General features: G+C 33.4%; 1 long non-coding RNA gene across 1 annotated transcript in view; it reads left to right on the top strand.

The window, feature by feature from the left end:
• Nucleotides 1-22,717, top strand: part of LOC131806665 (uncharacterized) — a 46,795-nt gene extending 24,078 nt beyond the window's left edge. Inside the window, exon 3 of the long non-coding RNA XR_009344133.1 lies at nucleotides 22,595-22,717. This is a non-coding gene — a long non-coding RNA (uncharacterized LOC131806665). The remainder of the gene's footprint in view (nucleotides 1-22,594) is intronic.
• The last annotated feature ends 1,986 nt before the right edge of the window (nucleotides 22,718-24,703 follow it).

Here is a 24,703-nt window from a genome sequence, read left to right as displayed (position 1 = left end):
ATAACATTGATAATCATTGTATAGGGTTTGGATAATCATTTATGGTGTCTGAATATCGCGGATAATCAATTTAAAGTGTCTGGATACAAAATTGTACATGGATAAACGATCTATGGTTTCTGGATAACGTGGATAATAGCATTTTCATTTAGGTAGCTTATTTTAGATCTCTGAAGAAAATTCACATGAACAAGTTTGGAAAAGAGATTGAAGCTTCAAAATTTTGTGAATCTTGATGGTGAGCATAATCAATCAAAAAGGTCCAGCACAAACATTTCTTATCCAAAGAGCACGGTTAACATATTCTCATTATTCGGATAACAAATTTTTTTCGTTACAAGAAACCATAAACACACATTTTCTTATCCGCTCTACGTGTAAAAGACGTTAAGCTTATGCGGATAAGACGGATAAGTGAATTTCATTATCCTAACAAGTAAATTTCCATAAAACAGTCCCCCCTACCATTAAATGACAGAAAATAAGTTGCTTATGCTTAGCTACCTCCTCCTTATCCCCCGCCCCCTTCCATTTCCAGTATATATTTTTTTTGATTTCCTTTCCTTTATTTCTTGCCTTTTGTTTTTTCAGCTCATTTAAGCAACCACATTTTGTTTATTTCCTTCAATTTTGCTTTTTCCTTTTTTAGTTTTTTTCCTCAGCTTTTTTTCTCTCTTTGACATTCCTGAGCAACAAATTAACATTTCCCGCATTTTCTTCCGGGTATTTAGGCTGTGTGACGTTATTGATATTTTGGCCTTATAAGGTATTTAAAGTTCCCCCATTGTTTAGCTTGGGGCTTAATATTCGTTCGAGAGAAAGAGAAAAAAGTGACGACTTTGTTGCCTTTGTTTTACGTTGTATTATTGCTATAGTTGGTGTTGCTTTTGTTGCTCCACCAAAAGTCCTATTTAGTTTACATATTTAAGGATTAAGTTTTAGTTGACACAGCTGTTGTTCTAATTTCGGCCAAGAGGAGAGAGAGCAAAAAAAACACCAAAACTAAACAAAGAATGGAGGCTCAGAGCTATTTACTTTTTTTTTTTTTGCTATTGTTGTTACAATAACAACCATGAACTGTGACAAAAAACAAAAAACGAAAACAAAACGAACAACCAACCAATTTTTGTTTCGGAATTGTATGTTTACAACTGCCGTTTGTCCTTTATCCAACATTTTTGTTTCGTTTTCTTCTTTAGGTGTGTGTATGTGTGTGTGTTTTTTGGCAACTTTTTAAGCCATTTTATGTATATTTGTACACAATCATCATCATGATCATTGGCAGTTTTGTTATTGTTTTTTTTTTTTTCTTTTTTGCTGTTCGCTTTCATTGCCGCAAACGTTTCTCTTGTGCAAATTAATAATGAAATTAGCTTAAACAAATATAGCCAATGTTGTTGTCCACCAACCAAGTTTTGTTTGCCTTGCCTATTTTTACTTGGCATGGTTGGTTGGTTGGACTGCCTGGTTGGCCTGCCTGACTGTTAACTGCCCAAATGAGAGTCCGTGTCCATTTAGTGTATTTTAGGGATTATATTTGGCAATAAAATCCAGTAAATACAGATGGTGTTCATGTGAATTTTGTAATTTGGCTTTTTCGTTTTGTTTGCTACGCTGGTGTCAAAATCGTAGGAAGAGTAGTGGTGTGGGGGGTATAGAAACTGAAAGTAATATTATTGAAAGGCTACGAAGCAAGGAAAGGCTACTGGAAATTTCTTTAATAATATAGGAAACATTAAAAAACACGTTCTAATAATTTAGCGCAGAATCCTTTCTTTGTATGGTCCCTATATTGCAACCAAAAAAGGAGCTTCCACAGGCAGTCTAGAAAATCTCAAGCATCAAATTACAAAAACAGCATCTTAAAACAGTAGGATTTGAAAATTACATGTATTCTAGAATTTTTAGGATAATTTCTCAAATCCACTATCACAATATTTAAAAAAATTTCACAACTTAGTGTAGCTATGGGGATTTTATCAAAATAAAAAAAATACACGTATAAAATTTAAAAAATATATATATATTTACAATTCAAATATTTTTTTTTAATAACATTAATTCTGGAATTTTCAGCATATATTTTTCAAATCCACTATCACAATATTTAAAAAAATTAAATTTTTTTAAACAAAAATACAAATATAATTCAATTTTTTTTTTAAATCTAAACTTATTGTAGCTGTGGAAATTTATCAAATTTGAAAAAAAAAAAAAAAAAAAAAAAAAATAAAAATATATATATATATATATATATATATATATATATATATATATATATATATATATATATATATATATATATATATATATATAATTATAACTCAAACATTCTGCTTTGGTGCTTGAAAAAATGAATTAAAAAAATATTTTTTTATTAAATTAATGCTCTTGGGAGATCTCGAAAAATAACTGATTGACTGACAGAGAATCAACGCTCAGATGAAATGTCTTCAGCTACAATCTTCAAATTTTGCACAAGGGTCAGTTTTGGTGCGTAGGCGTGAGGTGAGGCTGGATTTTTGAAAATACGTACTAAAAGGGTAGGAAAAGTACTAAAATGTTGCGGAATAAACCGAATGACTGACTGAGAATCAATACCCAGAAGAAACAACTGAAGCTAGAATCTTGACATTTCGCACTAGGATCACTCTTATTGCTTAGGCGTGTAAAAAGGCTGGAGTTGTGAAAATTCGTACAAAAATAATACGAAAAGTACTAAAATGTGCTGAAAATGTAATATTTTTATTGGACACACAAAATTAGCTGAAATTTGAAATTAGAATCACTGATGCAGTACCGGATAGATGTACCAAAGAGATTTGGGGAAATTTGAACTTTAAGGTTACGAAAAGTTCGTAAATGGTACTAAACTACTAAAATAGTACCGTTTGGTATTATATAAACGGATAAAGCTAAAAACTTAAAATTTGGTATGAGAATCAATGTTGGAAAGCAAATTTGATATATGAATGTGGTTTCCGAAATGTGTACTACGTGTGCGAACTGTACTAAATGGTACTAAATTTGGAACAGTTTGGTTTTAGGGTGAACGGATGAAGCTATAATTTTGAAATTTTCAATTGGGGTCCCTTTTAGTTGGTATATTTGTTATAGAAGATGGTTTTAAAAATATGTACTATAAGTACATGAAAAGTACTAAATAGTACGATATTTGGAACAATTTGGTAATAAGTGAATAGATAGTGTTAAAAAATTGAAATTAGGTATTAGAGTTGGTGCTTATGAGTAGACTGGGCATATAAGGGTGATTTCGGAAGTGTGTACTATAATTGTAGGAAGAGTACTAAATAGTACAAAATTTGATATTGGGTGAAGGGATAGGAATGGGTTCCTCTATTTTGATATTATGGTCTCTGTTAGTATTCGGAATTGTGATATGGCGATTGTTTTGGAAATCTGTACAATAATTGTACTAAAAGCACTAAATAGTACTTAATTTGGTATTGAGTGTAATACTGAAATTTTATATATATGTTACTGTTGGTGTCTGTGGTTAAGAAATGGAGGTTGTTTTGGAACTCTGTACTATAATTGTACGAAAAGTACCAAATGCTGCTTAATTTCGTCCCGAGGGATAGGTTTCGGTTGAGGGATAGAGATAAAATTATTAAATTTGATATTTAGATTACTGATGGTATCTTTGTTTGAGATTTGAAGGTGTTTTGGAAATGCGTCCAACGTTTTTACGAAAACTACTAAATTTTACTATATTTGATATTAGGTGAAGGGAGAGAACTAGAATCCTCAAATTTTATAAAAAAAATTTGCAAAGCCTTGAAAGCCTGAGAATTTAGTACGATGTATGACGTTTTGATTAAATAATGTTGTCAAACTGAACAAATTGGACATTTTGAGTACTAAAAATGCCTAACACGGACTTTTGGAACGAATATTAAATTTTAAGCTGGACTTTTCGCTGACGAAGTAGTGGGCCCTTGCCGGAATATTGTAAAAATCTACAATTCCACCGAAGTTTTTTTTATTTTGTAAAAATTATTCTCCTAAAATTCTTAGAAGTTCTTCAAAAGAATCCCCATTTGTAACTCTGTAGGTATTTATTTTGTGAAAATAAAAATTCTTATAATAATTCCAATAGAAGTACATTCATCTCCAATCTTAAAAAATTCTCAATATCAGCAGATGGCACCCTACTCTTCAAATGTTATTTGAAAATTCTCACACCCCCCAGCAGCAGCATCAAATTATCCCCGTTGACGTTTTCGATTACCTTCGTGCGTTCACACAGCCATTTACATGTTTTTTTTTTATTTGCTTCCTTTCTTTTGTATTATTGATTCAAAGAAAACTAGCAGTTTTTCTCCATTTTCGCCCTGCTGCTGCTTCAGGTTACATCTGTTAGGGGCTGTGTTGGCAATTTTTATTTGTATAATATTTTATACCGACACTTGTTTTCACATTCCGCTTTTCGTTTTGTGTGTGTTTTGTTTGTGAAATTAAATATAAATAATATTGAAGCGTGAAAGCCATGCGGAAACAGAGGAACAGCAGCAGCAACAGCAGCAATAACCATCATGAAGTTGCGATGAAAAGGCGTTCATATGTTTTTCCACACACACACATACTCTCGCTCCATGCTCTGCATTTTCATATGGTTATGTTGTGATGAAAATTTTAATGGCTGTGTAGAATGGAAAATAAATAGAATGAGAAAAAAATGAAATATAATGATGCGTGATTTTGCATCAAATCAAATTTTCCAAAGTGGATTCGAGTTTTTTTTTGTAATAAAAATGTTGTGTTTTTATTACAACAAGAGTGGGAAAACAAAGAAAATTGAAATATAATGAAGTTAATTTTGGAAAAATATGGAGTTATGGAGCAGGTTAATTTAGGGTAATAAAATTTACTGGCAAGTGCCTTCCACTTCGTCAGCAAAAAATCCACCTTAAAATTATAGATTCGATCCAATTGTTACTGCTAGGCCTTTAAGGTTTTCAAAATTCACAATTTGATCAGCTGGGCAAAATTTTTTATATCAAAACTTCATATATCGTACTAAATTTTCCGATTTTAACGGCCATATATATTATTTAAGGTTCACCCCTTTTCCGGAAATATAATAGGAAAATGTTAACATTTTATAACAAAATTTCTTCAAAATCTTTAATTTTGAGAATTACCGAGAAGGATATTAGTAGAACCATTGCACAATGGACTCATATCCAATTTCTCTGTGCCCAAAGTACGTCAACGTCTCCATGTGAAAACCCTAGAAACCAAAAGGGATCGTAGTATAAAATTTCGAAATTCCAACTCTATTTCTTCATTCATACCTATATCCAAAACAATCTACAACGCTCCATCTTAGACTCCAAAAGTGATCCAAAATTTTTAGCACCATTTAGTACATTTCTAACATTTTTAGTACGGATTTGTTAAACCACCACCAGACCAACAGAGACTTTAATATTAAATTTCAAAATTGCAGCTCTATCGCTTCACCCAATACCAAATTTAATTAATTTGAAAAAAAAATACCATATCTCAATTCCAGACACCAACAGTTATTGCAGTATAAAATTCCACGGTGTCAGCCCTATCCCATCACCCAATACTTTATTTAGTACGTTACCTACAATTTTCGGGATTCCAGATCTATTTCTTCACCCAATACCAAATTTAGTACCACATTTCCAAATGTACCTCCATATCTCAATACCAGACACTAACGTAGACCTTAATATCAAATCTCGGGATTTCAGCTCCATCCCTTCCCCCAATACTAAATTTAGTACCACTTGGTACTTTTCGAACAATTATGCCAAGACCACCTCCATACCTTGACCACCTCCATACCTTGACGCTCACACTAAGACTGACAGTGCTATAAAATTTCAGGATTTCAGCATAATTCCTTCAGTCAATACCAAATTTAGTACCATTTAGTACTTTTCGAACAATTTTTGTACACATTTCCAAAACCACCTCCATATCTTAGCTACCGACACAAATCGCCTATTGGCCGACTCAATATCAAATTTCCGGATTCCTGCTCTACCCCATCACTCAATACCAAATTTAGTACTATTTAGTACTTCCAAGTTTAGTGCTATTTAGTACTATAGTACGCATTTCCCAAAAATACCTCCATATCTCAATTTCAGATACCAGCAGATACCACAATATAAAATTTCGGCATTTCAGCTCTACCCCATCACCCAATACCAAATATAGTACTATTTTGTACTTTTCGTAGAATTTCAGTGCGCATTCCCCAAACGACCTCCATATCTCAATTCCAGATACCAACAGAGACTTCAATGTCAAATTTGAGGATTCTAGCCATATCACATCACACAATACCAAATTTAGTACCACTTAGTATTTTTCGCACAATTATAGCACACATTTCCAAAACCTCCTCAATATATCAATCCTAGATACCAATCAATACTCAATATCAAATTTCGGGTTTCCAGTTCTGTTCCCTTATCCTATACCACAATTAGTACCACTTAGTACATTTCATACAATTATGGTACACATTTTCAAATCCATTTCCATATCTCCTTCCCAGATACCAACAGAGACCACAATATCAAATTTTAGGATTCCAGCCCTCTCCCTTCTCCCATTACCACATTTAGTACTATTTAGTACTTTTTATAGAATTAAAGAACTGATTTCCAAATCTCAATACCAGATACAAACAGAGACCTCAATATCAAATTTCCGGATTCCAGCTCTACCCCATCTCTCAATACCAAATTTAGTACTATTTAGTACTTTCCATAGAATTATGATACGAATTTCCCAAAATTCCTCCATATCTCAATTTCAGATACCAGCAGAGACCTCAATATCAAATTTTAGGATTCCAGCCCTCTCCCTTCACCCTACACCAAATTTAGTACTATTTAGCACTTTTCGTACAATTATAGTACGCATTTCCAAACCACCTCAATATATCAATCCTAGAGACCAACAGAGACCTCAATATCAATTTTCGGGTTTCCAGGCCTATTCCCTCACCCCGTACCAAAATTAGTACCACTTAGTACGTATCATACAATTATGGTACACATTTCCAGAAACACCATCATATCTCAATTACAGATACCAACAGCAAACTCGAGGATTTCAGCCCTATCCCTTAAGGATTTCAGCCCAGGATTCCAGCCCTATCGCTTTACCCAATACCAAAAATAGTACCACTTTATACTTTTATTAAAAATGTAGGACGCAAATCCAAACCCAACTCAAAATCTCAAACAAAGATGCCATCAGTAAACTAAATATCAAGATTTTTCTCTATTTCTTCTCCCAATACAAAATTTAGTACCATTCTGTACTTTTCGTACAATTATAGTACAGATTTCCCCAAACCATCTCCATTTTTCCAGGCTACACACGAGCAGCAGACACTAATATCAAATTTTAGATTTCAAGCACTCTCGCTCTATCTCTCTCTCTCTCTCTCTCTTCACCCAATACTAAATTTTACCAAATATGGTACTATTTAGTACTTTTCGTGGACTTTTAGTACCCATCCCCAAACAACATTTTTATTACAAAACTTCCACGAGCAGGGACCCCAATACAATATTTCGAAATGTCAGCTTTATCTGTTCACCCTAAACCAAACTGTTCTAAACTTAGTACCTTTTAGTACTTTTCGTACAAATATTGTACACCTTTCCGAAAACATCTTCATATACAGACCGCACATTCCAGCCTTGGTTCTCATACCAAATGTCATCTTTTTCCCTCTATCCTTTGACATTACACCAAATGGTACCATTTTAAAAGTTTAGTACCATTTTAGAACTTTTCGTAACCTTAAAGGTAGAATTTCTAAAAATTCTTCGGTTCATCTTTCCTGCCCTCCACCAGTAACTCTCATTGCAAATTTCAGAATTATAGCTCATTCCTTTTATCCAATAAAAAGTATCAAATATTTATTACATTTTAGTACTTTTCGTACCATTTTAGTACGATTTTTTTTAAAACTCAGACGTATGACAAGCCAACGCCCAAAGATTTGCTCTTTTCAAAAAATTCTGAATAAAATGCAAACCTGTGAGGATTTTGTACGTAGATCAGGGCCAGGAAAATGTAGGTTCACGTACTTTCGATGTATGTAATTCTTTCCAGGCACACACTCAGAATCATCGAAAGACGCTACAATCAGAGAGTTACAAAATTGGGAGAACAAAAAAGTGCGCCCGAGCCTGATATAACTGTTTTATATTTATTTAAATTCCAACCTTGAGGGAAAATAATTAACATTATTCTCTCTTCTACCTGCACCTTTATAATGACGTATTTAAATTAATACTATTTGCAACAACAAAATTGCTGATTTGAGGTCCGAAAATTATCAAAATTTAAATTATATATTTGAACGGTAAATCGTTAGTCTGATTACCCCCAAAATACCCAATTTTCGCACGAATTATGATTAATTGAAAAATTCGCTCCAGCTCTCTCTCTCACTCTTCTACTCACAAATATAAATTAAAGGTCCTAAAATTATCAAAAAAAAATAAAATAAAATAAATAATTAAAAATGATATATTTTGCAGATACAGCCTAAATTTGATAACCCCAAAATAAACAACCTTGGCACGAATAATGACTAATTGAAAAAATCTCTCTTCTTCTCTTCTTCTCTCCTGCTCTCTCTCTTTCTCTACTATCTACAAATAATTTCAAACACCTCCATTTAAGCTTTATCCCATTTTAAAGTATTAAATCAGCATTTTTCCCTAAATATGTCAACACATTATCACATTTCACATGGTGGGGGTGGGGACTGGCTGAGGGGAAGGAAATGTTAATTTCCCTTTTACAGAAAAAGTATCCGTCATTGTCAACGGCCTCGTTTTTTTCTCTCTCTGAGTCATTGTTCATACATCATTGTTGGTAGGCATTGTATGTGTATGTGTGTGTGATACCATTTATCATATCCAACTTGTCTCTAGGATCTCAATGTATTCCTGGGCATTTTTTCACAACTTGGCAAAATGGTAGATATTGTTGCCTTAGCCCGGCCATTGGCCATTGTTTATTTTGGGGAGAGCCAAATTCTCCTACTCTCCCTCGCGCTCCCTCTCTATTCATTTACCTAAAATTAACAATTTTCCTTTTTGCACAAAAATCTCAAGCTCAACCAAAAAATTTCAACAAACATAAATACATACATATGTAGATATACATATCTCAAGCAATCCCCTCAAAGTAGCTACAACTTCCGTAACACTTGTCTAAAGAACCATAAAATCTCTGTACGATGGGCTTTCATCCTCTCAGCTTTCCTCCCAATAGGTCGCCGTAGAGAAAACAAACTTTGGCCAACAGGCCATTTACTCAGAAAAAATGACAAAGCAAAAGTGTGGCATTTCCCTCTTTCATCCCAGTGTCCTTCAAAAAAACAGTGAACTACATGATGATGTATGAGTTTTTGATTGACAGGTACTAAAAAGGATACTTAGGCTTAGGTAAATAATGTGATGAGGATAGAGGGGAGGTGTGGTGGTTGATATAATGACAAACCCAAAAAAAACGAAGAGAAAAACATCGCCACAAAAGAATCCCAAGGGGGAAACCCGAAAAATATCATGTCTAAATTTAGAAAATGATGACAAAAGGAAACCCAAGAACAGACAAAAACAAAATTTGAAGAAGGAATTTTTACAAAAATTTGGGAAAAGGACTTCGATGAAGGAGTGCTCTGAAAATATCATGGATTTGTTGAAAAGTCTGAATTTTGATTTTTTTCAAGGATGTGATTTTTCTCCATTTTCTAAGAACTATTTAAAGATCTATTACTCGACAGACTATCCAAAGTTGAAATCAAATGAAACCGTAAACCCAAACAAAAAATCCTTTGTTACAGCTATCCTACACTCTACTAGTAACTCTCATTGCAAATTTCAAAATTCTGGATCATCTAATAAAAAGTAAATTTTTTTAAAAATTAAATTTTTAGTACATTTTAGTACGAGTTTAAAAAAAAAACTTATTTAGGAAAAGGATTTCGCTGAAGGAGTGCTTTGAAAAAAATCATGGATTTGTTGAATAGTCTGAATTTCAAGGATGTGACTTTTCCCCATCTTCCAAGAACTATTTTAAGATCTATTACTCGGTAGAGTATCCAAAATGGAAACTCATTACCAAGTAATTGATTTATGAATATATTTTTTTTTTTTGAGAAGGAATGAAAGGACTTGGAGTTGAAGAGAGTTAAAAATCATAGATTTTGTTGAAGAATGTGAATCCTGATATATTGAAGCATAAGGTTTTAAGGATCATGGGGATAATGGCGCATGAGTAATGCAAAAATATATGTCTTGTCATTACCCGGTAAGTGGTTGTATTGCGTGTAATTCTAAACTGAAATAATCCATGTAAAGAAATCACCGTATTTTTTCATTTGCCGAAATCACAACCTTCGATTTTAGAGTCCGAAATTCGAACTCTATGCCCTAATGGAAGTTTATACAAAGACATAGAAGCTTAAAGATAGGACAAGTCAGAGTCCAAATATGGCAACCCTGTGAAAATGCCTCTGTTGTTACGATATCATAACAACATAGTTACCAATGTTAACTGATTTAAACCGCTAAGGCAAAATGAAAATTTTTGGAAAGGTCTATGGAATAGAATTTTGAAACCAAAATTTCGAATTTTTCAAATTTTTATTTGTTATTCGTTTTTGCAATTGTGGTTTTTATATTAACATGTCTCTGCCATATGCTGCTACTCTATGTATTGTAGACACAAACCACTTGCTCAAAATGGATTTTGTCTAGTCTTTACCATTTTAGGTCTTTGGTTTATACCCTACAAAACTATGTGTTTGGGGTATTTTACGGTTAATTGGGCCTAACAATTTTGAAAGACCCTGAAATATTGTTAATAGAGGCACGATATTATAAATGGATCTTCCTATCTCGCCGAGCTGGTTCGATCTAGCCATATGTGTCCGTCTGTCAGTTTGTTAATTTGTAATCATGCTAAGGACTGAATAAAATTCCTGTTTTTTTTTTTTTTGTGATATGATCGCAAATCATTTAAGCTTTTAAATGGTCATCGAAAAATGTTTAGAGTGAGAAATGGGCCATAACTTTTGTGTAAAAAGTGCCTATATTTCCATTGAACAGCTAACATTTTTATTCCTGCACAAATACATCGAAAGGTTACTCCTGGTCGTTACATTGCCAAGATATCGGATACACAGTGTGAGATTTAAAACAAAATAGTCAAACACCATAAATTTTACATTTTTTTTTTTAATTTTATTGATCGAAAGCAAAAAATGTCGAAAATAGCATCAAATTTTAGAATAAGTTTAGATTTGTTCGAATTTGTCACCTTTGGCACGAATTATGGCCTTCAAACGGCCAATGAAAGCGTCACACGCTGCCCGAATGTTGCTATGCGGTATTTTGGCCCGTTCCGGGCGAAGCGCTTGCTTGAGGGGATCGACACTTTGGTATTTGTTAGTGCCAACCTTGCTTTCCAAAAAACTACAGACACAATTAGGCATGCGCAGATTTTGGTGTCCATTGTGCGCTGGAAATGAAGCGAGGAACCTCATTTTGTAACCATGGAATGTCCAAGGTCTGCGGCCAAAATGTTTGTGTGCTCCAGGCTTTAATACGAATTGGTCACCTTTGGCACGAATTATGACCTTCAAACGGCCAATGAACCGTCACACGCTGCCCGAAAATTGCTCCGCGATATTTTTGCCCATTAGCGGCGAAACGCTTGCTTGAGGTGATCGACAGTTTGGTATTTTTTAGTGCCGACCTTGCTTTCCAAAATACTTAAGAGACACAATGGTCCAACGGATTGATATCCGGAGATTTTGGTGGCCATTGTGCGCTGGAAATGAAGAGAGGTACCTCATTTTGTAGCCATGAAATGTCCAAGGTCTGCGGCCAAAATGTTTGCGTGCCCAAGGCTTAAATACGAATTGGTCACCTTTGGCACGAGTTATAGCCTTCAAACGGCCAATGAAAGCGTCACACGCTGCCCGAATGTTGCTCTGCGATATTTTGGCCCATTCCCGGCGAAACGCTTGCTTGAGGTGATCGACCCTTTGGTATTTTTAAGTGCCAACCTTGCTTTCCAAAAAACTCCAGACACAATTAGGCATGCGGAGATTTTGGTGTCCATTGTGCGCTGGAAATGAAGAGAGGTTTGTAGCCATGAAATGTCCAAGGTCTGCGGCCAAAATGTTTGCATGCCCAAGGCTTTAATACACCCTCCAGAGTATTTTCGCGATAATATTCGGCATTTATTCTGATGCCATAGTCGCTTAATACGATCGGAGAGCGACCATCGGCTGTTGTGATGGCCCACACCAACACCATGGTCGGCGCTTGAGTTCTGGTGGCCAACCGAAGGTGCACATTCTCAGCCGACCTCTTTGGCAAGTAAACACGATAACTTTTTTTGTTTACAAACTGCTGGACAACGAATATTTTCTCATCGGAAAAAACCAAATTCGGCTGTTCACCACTTCCGGCCAAGCAAAGCAACTCTTTAGCTCTTTTGAGCCTATTTTCTTTGTGTTGCGGTGTAAGTTCTTGCATTTTTTTGGTATTTCAATGGCTTTACCTCGAGCTCATTTTTCAATAATTGCCGCATGGAATATTGCGATATGTTCAGCTCACGAGCCATTTTTCGGCCACTGCGACGTGGGTTTCGATCAAGTCGCTTCTTTACTTTTCGAACCATTTCTGCTGATGTTGCTGTTTTCTTCCGTCCACTTCCTTGACATATGTCGGGCCACGCTACCAGTATCACGCTAACGAGCGATGGTACGTGACACAAACAATTTATTCACATTTAAATGCTGGAGAGCTCCAACAATAGCCAGTTTTGGTTTTCCAGCCAAGTAAAAAGAAATCACACTATCACGCTTGAATTCCATCGCGAATAACTTTTCTTCTGGAAAATTCTCACCAAAATGCATTTGTACGCTTGTAAACAATATAATGAGGTGTCACCGGAATAATTTTAACAGCTGTCGGACGAGTGGCTTAGAAGTGACAGCAATCTGAAGTTATTTGCAGTTTTTTTTCATCTCACTCTGTACGCTTTTGTATATCGAGGATTATTATTTCGATGAGTTACAAACGGAATGATAAACTTAATATACCCTCCATTCTATGTATGGTGGAGGGTATAAAATTGAAAAGTCCATTGGTCTCGAATTTTCCTCCCACGTCCTTCCACTTAACAAAATTGGGAAATTCCCTTTAATTGACTTGTGTATTTATTTTAGTCTCTCCCACACTTTTCCCACTCTCTTTTAATTGCAGACAAATAATATATTGAATTTTCATGAACTCCTTTATCGAAGTTGTTGTTGGTGGTATTTTTTTAGGTTCTCTATGATATGAAATGATTAATACTAATCGCTTTATTAATGATTACAAATCACATTTTTTGTGGGGCTGTTATTTATCCTTTAATTTATCTGACTTTGCTTTATGTGAAAACCCAGGAGTCCCTCACTCTCTCTCTTTCACTCTCTCTCCCTCTCTCCTTTGCTTTTCCGACATTTTATTGAATTGCCTTTTACACAAGTCATTATAATTTTGAAAGCAAATACGCTGTGGGCGGCAAAAATTATGGTAATTATCATTAGTGGCCTGAAAGTTTTCCAGGAATAAGGAATATCAATGATTTTTAATGATGCTTTGTAAATAAACGTTATTGGGGAAATGCTAAGGCAGGATTTTCATTCCCTCTTTCTTCCACTTCTCCTTTCCAATTTTTCTTTATTTATTTTTTCTCCTCTTTGGTTTTTGCCAGGACTCTTCAAAACTGCCTTACAAGTTGATAAATATTTGGTTTTTATTCATTAAGCAGATGTTCGTTGGCTTAGCATAATGATTAGGAATAGAGAATGAGCGAAGGAAGGGAAAAAAGGCCGGAGTGGGAAGATTAAATTTGAAAGGCAATGAAATTGAACCTTAACATCGTTACAAATGGCCAGCAAACATGCAAGCTGGTATTATTCCAACTGGGTATTTCTATTGATTTTATCATCAAAAAGATGCCAGGCAAATACGAAACCTGGCTCCCATCACCTCCCCTACCTACTCCCTTGCCACAATTGCTGGTTATGGAATTATGTTCATATTTTTTTTTTTTTTTTTTGTTATTTTTATTATTTTTGTTTTTTTTTTTGTGGTTATTTGTGTAAGGAAACGGAAATTCATCAGACACCATTGATGAAGTTTTGCCCCGCTTCTTGTATTTTCTTTTATTCCGCCACATAAGCATATTTTATGTATGCTAAACACCTATGTGCGTGTTCAAGAAATATATTTGCCAAAAAAAAAAAAATGAAAACTCTTCCAGCGATTTATTATAACGGCAATAAATTTAGCCCCACAGGAGGCAGAAACCCAAAATCACCTTAAGCAGGAAGGCTTTATCCCAGGCGGGCAAAAAAAAAAATGAGGGCAAATAAAAATTCCAAAACATAAATAATAAGGATATGTTTTGCTACCTAGGAAATAAATCATGGGATAAGCAAAATTTGTGAAGTAGCGGAAAGGGGTCCTGGAGTCCTGGCCAAAAAGGAAATTGAAATGAAGGAGTTTTAAAATTTATTTTTTTTCATGAAATTAAATATTTAGTTGGGAATCTCTTTGGTATATGTTTCATTCAATTGGTTAATGATAATTCAATAAAAAACCAGTAATGAAAAAGTCAAAAGACGGACGGGGCCGACAATGTGATACCCTAGACCGCTATTTAGTAGAGCTCCCGTAACAATAGAATTTATTTGGAGTAGATCATACCACCTATCAACATTTGGCGTTAAGAGTTCAACCTTCAGAAGATCAGGACCTTGTCGGGTTGGCATTACACGATATTGCTCTACAAGCACATACTTTCAGATTTCATGATACGATCGCCTTTAGAGCCAGAGGGTATTAATATATGGGAGGCATGTTCAATCGATTTTCACTAAATTTGACGGAGACATTTTTATCTTTTGGAGTGCATGATTATATTAAAACAAGTAAAAAAGATGTAGTTTCGGCCGAGCCGAACTTTGAAAACCCTCCTCTATTTGGAACGAACTTAGCAATTTTCAAAAAACGAAAATCCGTTAAAAATTCTGTTAAAATCTTAAAAATACCGAATGTAGCCTTTTTTAGTGTTTATACGACCACGTGGACTTGCTTGAAAAAAATTTCGGTGAATAATGTAGCTAAAATCATCAAAATTCTGAATATCGGGGGCTATACGAAGACGGACAATTTTCTTTCATAGGCTTTAGTATCCATTTCGAACTTGAAATACCAAATTTGAAACAATTCCGGTTAACAATGTCGCTAAAATCTACAAAATACGGAATATCGGGAGGTATAGATATATGGGGGCTATACGAAGACGTGGACCTGCACAGGCAATTTTCCTTCACAGGCTGTAGCATCCACTACGAACTTCAAATACCAAATTTGAAAGAATTCCGGTGAATAATGTAGCTAAAATCATCGAAACACCGAATATGGGGAGGTACAGTTATATGGGGGCTATACGAAAACGTGAACCTGCACAGACAATTTTCCGTCGTAGGCTGTAGTATCCATTACGAACTTCAAATACCAAATTTGAAACAATTCAGGTGAATAATGTCGCTAAAATCACCAAAATACCGAATATTGGGAGGTACAGCTATATGGGGGCTATACGGAGATGTGGACCTGCACAGACAATTTTGTGTCATAGGCTGCAGTGTCCATTACGAACATCAAATACCAAATTTGAAAGAATTCCGGTGAATAGTGTAGCTAAAATCATCAAAATACCGAATATCGGGAGGTACAGTTATATGGGGGTTACACGAAGACGTGGACCTGGACAGACAATTTTCTGTCTTAGGCTGTAGTATCCATTACAAACTTTAAATACCAAATTTGAAATAGAAGACGTGGACCTATATGGCCCATTTTCAATACCAAAAGTCCTGCAGACATAATACACATTTGAGTAAAATTTTATCAAGCTACTTCAATCCGTTCGGAAGCTAGAGTGATTTCCACAGACGGGCGGACATCGCTAAATCGACATAGAATTTTATGCTGATCCAGAATATACATACTTTGTGGGGTCTAAAATGTATATTTCGAGGTGTTACAAACGGAATGACAAACTTAATATACACTCCCTGCTATGGTGGAGGGTATAAAAAATATATACCGGAGCCGAGTTCCACCAAATGAAAACGTACGTACCGAAATTCACTCCATTTCGGACTTATATTAGCCATTATTTGCACAACAAACAAATCGCTTGAAGATATATATGGGACCTATATCCTAATCTGAACCGATTTTGATAAAACTTGCCAGAGGTATTTCGGGGGTGGATTTGATATTTAGTACCAATTATCATTGTTGTCGAATGGATATTACGAATGTGAGAGACTTGTGCACCAAATTGGATGAAACATATATATGACAGCTATCGCTATATCTGAAGCGATTTTCACCAAATTTGATTTAATTGCTTCTAGACTGAATTCGGTCAGATGTACCGAAATTCAGGTCTATTGAGCGTATATTGGCCATTTGGTGCGCAATTGATCCGAAATCGGTTGAAGATATATATGGGAGCCATATCTAAATTTGAACCGATTCTCACCAATTTCAATAAGGTTTGACTTTGAGTCAAAAAAAAAAAGTATATTTTTACAAAATACATGACAATTACAAAAATACATGGACAGACGAACAGACGGGCGTACTGACATGCATAAATCGACTCAGAAGGTGATTCTGTGAAGATTCTCAAAATAACTATGGGTCTATGCCGCTTTCTTCTCCATGTTACAAACAAATGCACAAAGATATAATAACCTTACCACTATGTGGTGTAGGGTATAAAATCCAGTACACGCAGGTCAAAAATCGGACGGAGCCGACTTGATGGTACCCCACACCTCTATATACCACAATTTATGTAAGGTAGATCATCTATCTACAGGCATGCCCATGAGAAAAGGTCATTTATCAATATTTTCCTTAGAAAAGATTTTCTAATTCGAATATTTTGATACACAATATTTTCAGAATAGGCATTTTCCCATAAAATCAATTAATTTTTCCATTGAAAAAAAAAATCCGTTTTTCCAACAGAAAAAGTGTATACAAAGTATTTTTCCACATGAAAATTGTAATCTAAGGACCATTTTCATACGGGAAAAGCTAATCGATATAATTTTCATAAATTTTGAATCAATATCTTTATCTTTAACTTATTTTACCTTTAAAATACCTACTCTGTTTTGCACAACGAAAAATTTCCATTATTTATCTATCAATTCCTTATCCATACACCTTTAAGAAAATCCTTGAAAAAGTCATTAAAATTCGTCAGAATTTCCGCTTCCCTTCCCTTTAACCTACATAAACGCGGCCATAGAGAGAATAATTAAAAATGCACATGTTAAATACTTTATGTTCGACTTATTTTCTCTTTACGGAAACAACAGAGCTCCACATCCTTTTTTATCCTTTCTTCTCCGTTTTCTCGTTTTTCGGCAGATATGAGCCCTTATCACATCTCTTTCTCTCTTTGGCAAAGATATACTTAACATATAAATTATACAAATTACTTGCTTTTATGCTGAATACACAAGGATTGCTTGCTATATGGCATGGAATTGGGAAATCCTGCCCGGAGGAAAATTACACACATGCACACAGAGAGAGGGGCTTGTTCTTGGAACGAACATGAATAATTCAAATATCGTGTTTGCTTAACTTTTAAGCGATATTAATGATAACCGTTTTCTGGAAATTTAAAATTGTAACGAAAATACGCTCACACACACACACACCCGGGCATATGAGGAAAATACCGTTATGGAAAACTGATTCTGATTCTTTAACCATTCATCGCAATGGGTGTATGTGTGTGTGTTTGTCTGTGTGTGATATATGTCATAGTCCTTGCCACAAAAACCTGCTGCATGTTTGTTAACAAAAAAACCGAAAACAAACAAGTTTGTTGCTGTTGCTGTTGTTTTCATTTACATTTCATGATGTCTTTGCCAGCAGGTTGAATTGTTTATACACAACTACATATATACGATCTATATGCATACATAGGAGAATAGTACTCTGCTGACACATATATTCGGAGCATTGTTACGTTAATAGAGTTTAAACGGAAAAAATACAGGATTTTAGCAAACTGTATAAAAGGGTGGGGTAAGATTATTGGATATTGATATTGGAAAGAAGAGCAGAGGTCTGGGAGGGAATTTTTTAATTTAAAAAAAAAATAATTCTAAAAAACTTCTTCAATAAACCTTCAAAAATGCATAAGAACTATGATAAAACTCTTTAAGTCCTTCATTCATCAAAATTTATAAAAAACAAGTAAAGAAAGTCCTAAAGTCGGGCGGGGCCGATTTTATTATACCCTACACCACTTTGCTAATTTAGTTGAGCTCCACTTAATAATTAAAAGTTTTTTTGGGAGAATTCAATCATACACGCCATGATTAAAATTATAATTTAAAAATCAAAGGACTAAATATGCCGAAGCATTTGTATCTTTTAAATTCTGACTTGTATTGCCCATTTGGTGCGAAATTAGTTTGAAATCGGATAAAAAATATATATGGGAACTATATCCAAATCTGAACCGATCTCGATAAAATTTGGCAAAGATATTTCTGAGCTGTATTTGATATATTTCCCTGAATATCGTTGTTACGGAGTGCATATTACGGCTGTAGGTAAAAAATACAACAAATCGGATGAACAATATATATGGGAGCTATAACTATATCTGAACCGATCTTCACCAAATTTGGCATACTTCCTTCTAGACTAAATTCGGTCGTATGTGCCAAATTCCATCGCATTTGAACAAATATTAGACGTTTGGTGCACAATAAATGGTACATCGGACGAAGTTATATATAGGGATCTATATCCAAATCTGAACCGATCTCGATAAAATTTAGCAAAGGTATTTCTGAGCTGCATTTGATATATTTCCCCAAATATTGTTGTTACAGAGTGCATATTAAGGCGGCGGTGGACAAAAATAACAAATCGGATGAAAAATATATATGGGAGCTATAGCTATATCTGAACCGATTTCGATCAAATTTGGCACACATATTTTCAGGCTTAATTTGGGTGAATATGCAAAATTCCATACAATTCGGGCTGATATTACACGTATGGTGCACAATAAAAGGCAAATCGGACGAAGATATATATGGGAGCTATATCTAAATTTTGACCGATTATCTCCAATTTCAATAGGGTTCGTCCTTGGGCCAAACAAAAGATCTTAGCAAAATTTCATCTGGATCGGGCAATAAATGCGACCTGTACTTTGTTTACAAAAATACATGGACAGACGGACGGACGGACGGACGGACGGACAGACAGACGGACGGACGGACAGACGGACGGACGGACATGCATAAATCGACTCAGAATGTGATTCTATGCAGATCATCAAAAGGAACTATGGGTCTATCTCGTTTCCTTCTGCCTGTTACAAACAAATGCACAAAGACATAATACCCTGACCACCTTGTGGTGTAGGGTATAAAGAAAACATATTTCACTACAAATTGTAACAATAGTGGACCTCAATATAATTCAATAAATAATTACGATTAGATGATCTTTTAGTCCATTAACAACATCTAACAGTTCCTCAAAAATTTTTGTTTGAAATTTGTGAAAAAAAATATCCTCTAAAATTTAATTTTTTACTTTGATAGTCCTTCTAAAAATAAACTCAAAAAGTCAATCTTGAGGAAATTTTCCTAATCATGATGATCCTTTGAAAAATATTATTAAAAAAAATTCAAAATATTTTTAAAATATCCTGGTTTTGTCCTGGAAATTTATTCTAAAGAAATTTGATTTTAAAACTTCAAGGAGTTGCACATAAAAATATTTTTGAAAACTACTCTTTAAAATACACATTTCGTCCTTAAGAAATCCATATTTAATGTTTGAAAATATTAAAAAAAAAAAAAAATATTTTACCCTGAAAAATTATTATTAAAGAATCCACGTTTAGTCCTTGGAACATATTTTAAAAAGGTCTTTCAAAAATATAAAAAAATCACTTTGGAAAAATTATCTTAAAAAATCCAAGCTGAGTCTATGAAAAATAATCATCAATATTACAAATTTGGATTTTGAAACATATTTTTAAAATTTATGTTTGATCCTTAGAAATTGGTATACAAAAATCCTTGAAAGCCCGTTTCTTAAATATTTCACTTTTGCCACTTTAAAATATTCTTAAAGATCCACGCGTGATTCTTGGAAAGTATCCTTGAAATGTCCTCTAAAATTTAATTTTTTACTTTTATAGTCCTTTAAAAAGAGGAATCAAAAAGTCAATCTTGAGGAAATTTTCCTAATGATGATGACCCCTTGAAAAATATTATTAAAAAAAATTCAAAATATTTTTAAAATATCCTGGTTTTGTCCTGGAAATTTATTCTAAAGAAATTTGATTTTAAAACTTCAAGCACTTAAAAATACACATTTCGTCCTTAAGAAATCCATATTTAATTTTTGAAAATATTCAAAAAAAATATTATTAAAGAATCCACGTTTAGTCCTTAGAACATATATTAAAAAGGTCCTTCAAGAATATAAAAAAATCAGTTTGGAAAAATTATCTTAAAAATCCAAAAATCCTTGAAAGCCCGTTTCATATATATTTCACTTTTGCCGCTTTAAAATATTCTTAAAGATGCACGCGTGATTCTTGGAAAGTATCCTTGAAATGTCCTCGTTTGGTCCTAGAAAGCAAATTTGCCCTTAAAAATATTTTATTGAAATTCACATTTGGTCCTTGAAAAGAAAAAACATTTATCGGTCTTATGAGTCCCAGACTTCCCTCAAGAAAATGTTTTTAAAAATCCTGCCTTGTACTTCTTAAAAAAAATCACTTTTATCCTTGACAAAATAACAGTAAAAACAGTGTTTGTCCTCCATTAAAAAATCCACTTTTGTCCTTGCAAAATTTTCCCAAAAATCCACTTTCAATGCTTTGTAGGTCCTTTAAAAAAATATATTTTTAAATCCACTTAGAATATAATGAATTTTTTTTTTAAACTCTACAATTGATAATTCATAGGTTCTCGAAAAATATTAAAAAAAAATCTACGTTTATTGCTCTGCAGGTCCTTAAAATAATATTTTTAAATTTCCAAGTTTTATAGTCTGGAGTTACTTAGAGGATATACTGAAAATATCGACGTTTATTGCTCTTGTATGCCCTTCAAATATATTTTAAAAAAAAATTACGTTGATTGCTCTGTAGGTCCTTGAAAATTTATTCTAAAAGCAAGTCACGATAATTACTATGTAGTCCTTAACAAAATATTCTGCAAAATTTGGTGTAAATCTAATTGGAAGAATATTGATTTGAGGAAATTCTCAAAATATCCTTAAAAAATATGAAGAAAATAAACCCTATATCCTTTCTTTGAATGTGCTGAAACAATGATCCTAAAATTCCTTATAATTACACGTTTAGTACTCCTAAAGTCCTTGAGGAAATTAATTTAAACAATTCAAGCTATTTTCCCAATGATCCTTAGAAAATAACCTTTAAAATTTCCATTTTCAAAAAAAATATATTTTAAGTTCCAAATATAATAAATATATAAATATAATATTTATAACAATGTACTTCCATTAGAAAAAAAATCTTAAAATGGCCACCTTTGTTCTTTCGAATGTCCTTAAAACGAAATCTGAAGAGAGTTAATTTGAAAATCAATGTTTATTACTTCAAAGATCCTTTCAATAAAAACCCCTTTTAAAACCCTGGCCTATTGTTCCGTCCTTTTGAAATCATTAACGTTTTGCTCTGTAGGCCCTTGAAAAAAGTTGAAACTATCTTCATCCTTTATAAAAAATTCCCTAATCAAAAATATTGCCTATATTTGCTTCTATCCTCCTCATTGCAATATTTAGGGCTTCTTTGGTATATATATTTCGTATTTACACCAAATCCTCTGATTGTCTCTGGCCCCTCTTTCTCCCTCGCTATACCCTCCATTTAGCCACCAAAAAAAAAAAAAAAAAAAAACACACACACACACCTTTACAATTACACCAAAGCAATGGCATTCGGCCATAATACTACCGGTTTTGTTTTGCGTTAACCTACATAGCGTCATCGAACCAAAACCTGGGCTCAAAAGCCATTGCAAATGCTATTCCCTGTGGTAAGGACTCAAACACACACACACACACACGCACACACACACACACACACACATAAACGAAAATAAAGGATATGAAAACAAGTGTAACATCAGTGGCAACAAGACTACGAAACTTTGTTTTTTTCCAACTCTAACTTTGTGAGCTCTGTACGGAATAAATGAAAAAAATGTATATTTTAAATGAATTTCTCGCTCTCTCTCTCCGTTCTTGCACGCTTCACATAGCTAAGTGAAATTGTGGCAGCAGCAACAAAAAAAAAAAAAACCTGAAATTAAAATTTTGTTTTAAATCATATTAATTGTTGTTTTTTTTTCTTTCTTTTTTTGTTCTATTTGCAGGTATGTGGAATTCAATTTACCTTTAATACGAAATGAATTTAGTTTTCGTTTTTTGTGCGAACGACTTTTGGGCAAGTACAAAAAAAAAACTTATAACAAATTTTTATAATTAAATAATTATGAGCAAAACAAATAAAAAAAATTATATAAATAATTGCGGGAATTTTATGGTAAATTTAATTAACTAACTAAATTTTTTTAGAGAATTTTTTCATGAAAAAGAAACCTGGTATTAGTTCATGGTGGAATAATTAAGAGAACACCTGTTCAATTGTTTTGGACTCCTGAAAGTATGCAACAAATATTATTTTTAAACTGAAATTTCAAGAATTTAATGTAATGTATGTAGAATTGATATACAATATCAAAAATTGTTTATTGTGGAATATTTGCTTGGGTATAAATACGATTTATTTCATATCGCCTAAAAGTATGCCGCATTCATATTATATAACTTAAATTTATATCCGCCGGTGTATTTGGACATAATTTCCCATTACATACAATTTTATTAAGAAGGAATCGTTCTTCTTTTAAAAACAGCTACAGGGCTGTTTTGTCCCCTAGGACCAGGTTTTATTTTATTTTTTTTTTTTTTTTGAAATATTTCTTTTGTGCAAAAGAACCCAAGAGTTAGTAAATGCTGGAAGAATTGAGAAAACATCAATATAAAAATTCATTGAAAAATCTTTTTATTTTTTTACTCTGACCCAGGTAATCTCAGTGAAAAGGTAAATTATATTTTCTGCAATGACGAATAATTTATATCAGTTCTTTTTTTAACATAAATAATATTAAGAAATTCAACAAAAGCGTTGTATTTAGTTTTCCAGAAATACCTTCAAAAGCTCACGAGTAGAGCTCTTATTGTTCTCCAACAATAAAAACCTTGAGAAGTCTATGAATATAACCTGAATAGTCCTTTAACAATTCCTAAAAAAATTCTCGATTATAGCTTTAATCGTCTTTCAACAACTCCTCAAAAAAAAAAACCAAAATAAATAAATAAAAAAATAATTAAAATCAAAAAATTTCAATCGAAAAAATCCTTAAAAAATTGGCAAAAAACGTTATAGTTGTCTTTCAAGAATTTCGAATATAGAGTATTCCGCAAAAAAAAAAAACACCAGAAGACCTCTTCGAATAGAGCTCTGATCGCCCTTGGAAAATATTAAAAAAAAATCCGAAGATTTGTTTAAAAATATAATTATTCTCCAGGGGGACTATTGGCCAAATATTTATTTTTTTCGAACGACTTAAACAATACATCATATATTTATTTTAAAAGTTTAAATAAAAAATATTTGGTATTATAATTTGTGAAACAATTGCTACATTTTTAAGCGCCTAAAAGTATGCCTATATTTATACTATACATTTCTTAGATCATACCTTGAATTGGCAGTCTACCGAAACCGGTTTCCATTTACTGAATAGTCCAAACTGTAGCTTCCGTTCCTATGGTCGCCTAAAGCTATGCACCATTCCTTGAAATTTAAATGATACCTGAACTATTCAAACAAAACATTTTAGTTTTGTTTGAAAAATCCTCTCCAGAATTTTTGGCAGCTCTTCAAAGTGTAATCCAAGGTAATTCACTTTGATAATCCTTGATATACTTTAGAGACAAATTTCTGTAAATCCAATCAGTCCTTGCAGAAAAAGTCTTAAAACATCTTCTTCAAGAGATATGGAATAAGTTGGAAAAAAATTGTGGAGTTCCCAGTAGTCCCAAGCTGCCAGTGGGATAATTGGTAAAGAAACTGTTCACTTTATTTTAGAAGACTAAAAGTAGGCACCATTTTTAAAATGTATAAACCTTTTAAAACCTTTCCTTGATGGATTTTCTTAAGGAATTTAAGCAAAAACAATTTTTGTTTAACTAATAGTTAAAAAAGTATGGGCCCCTAAAAGAGTGCACCATAAATGCATATCTTTTCTCGAAATAATTTAAATTATATTCCTTGGTAATCTGTATTTTTAGCTGGTATATCCAGTTCTTGAGATAATCCTCAAATCAATCCTTGAAAACTTATTCTTAATAAAATCCAAGATTCTAATAGCAAAAAACCTGTATAGAATCTATAACTCATAGCTGTTTATATGGTC

Source organism: Musca domestica, unplaced genomic scaffold (genome assembly GCF_030504385.1).
Source record: "Musca domestica strain aabys unplaced genomic scaffold, Musca_domestica.polishedcontigs.V.1.1 804, whole genome shotgun sequence".
NCBI classification, from domain to species: domain Eukaryota; kingdom Metazoa; phylum Arthropoda; class Insecta; order Diptera; family Muscidae; genus Musca; species Musca domestica.
Note: the sequence above shows the minus strand (reverse complement) of the source record. Positions and strands in the feature narration are given on the sequence as shown.